This window comes from Galeopterus variegatus, unplaced genomic scaffold (genome assembly GCF_000696425.1).
Source record: "Galeopterus variegatus unplaced genomic scaffold, G_variegatus-3.0.2 Scaffold4224, whole genome shotgun sequence".
NCBI classification, from domain to species: domain Eukaryota; kingdom Metazoa; phylum Chordata; class Mammalia; order Dermoptera; family Cynocephalidae; genus Galeopterus; species Galeopterus variegatus.
Window position 1 is genome coordinate 16,977 of NW_007730335.1, and position 1,197 is coordinate 18,173.

The 1,197-nt window shown below is 39.9% G+C and overlaps 1 protein-coding gene across 1 annotated transcript in view; it reads right to left on the bottom strand.

Annotated features, from left to right (window-relative positions):
• Nucleotides 1–1,197, bottom strand: part of LOC103602620 (glutamate receptor-interacting protein 1-like) — a 97,592-nt gene that overhangs the window by 13,932 nt on the left and 82,463 nt on the right. The window lies entirely within an intron of this gene.

The window sequence follows — 1,197 nt, forward strand, 5'->3', positions numbered from 1 at the left end:
CTTGCAATGTGAGACCCCTGGGTCACTGTTGCCACCACCAGACGGACTTTAGACTTCCAAGCCTCAGAAACTGTAAGTAGTACATTTCACTTTCTTTATAAATCACCCAGTTTCAGATATTCTGTTATAGCAACACAAAACAGACTAATACAGGGAGGAAGGATACTAAGAGGTTGGTTAATGAATACAAAATACAGCTGTAGAGGGCCGGCCCGGTGGCGCACTGCTACAGTGTGCCGCTTGGGAGCGTGGCGGCGCTCCTGCCGAGGGTTCGGATCCCACATACAGACCGGTTCCCGCTCACTGGCTGAGCGAGGTGTGGGCGCGACACTGAGGGTTGCGATCCGTTGCCGGACACAAAAAAAGACAAAAAGGAAAAAAAAAAATACAGCTGTAGGGTGATTGCAATTAACAACAATTTATTATATAGTTTCAATTAGCTTGAAGAGAGAATTTTGAATGTTTCTAACACGAAGATATGATAAATGTTTGAGGTAATAAAAAAAAAAAAAAAACAGTGGTTGCCAGGATTTCAAGGGATGAAGGAGGGAAGAAAGGAGGAAGGAATGAGTAAGTGGAGCCCAGAACACTTTTAGGGCAGAAAAACTATTCTGTATGATGCTATAATGGTGTGTACATGACGTTATGCATTAGGCAAAACCATAGACTGTACAATACAAAGAGGGAGGCCTAATAACAAAATTTGGTTAATAATAATATATCAGTATTGATTCATAATTGTAACAAATGTACCACATGAATGTAACATGTCAATAACAGGAGAAACTATATGTGTATGGGTGGGGGGAGGGTATGGAAACTGTCTATATCTCCTGCTCAATTTTCTGTAAAACTAAAACTGTTACAAAGATAAAGAAAAAAAATCATTGTTAAAAAAAAATCCATTGATCTGGCTACTTTTTAAACTGGTAATAGTCAATTATACACTCACTTAAAATATTTCAAATCTTTTTCTAAGAACTAGCTTTAATAATGTGAAAGACAGAAAATATACATGCACCAGTCAATTGAGTAATTTGTGCATTAATTTATTCTAACACTTATTGAATGCCTGAAACCAGGGGATGGTCCACCAATGTCCCCTGGCTGTGCCTCAGACCCCATCAGGGTGGGACTTGGTTGGGGGAAGAGGGAGATAGCTAAAGAAGAACTACTTGACCAGGCAGGATGGTCTGG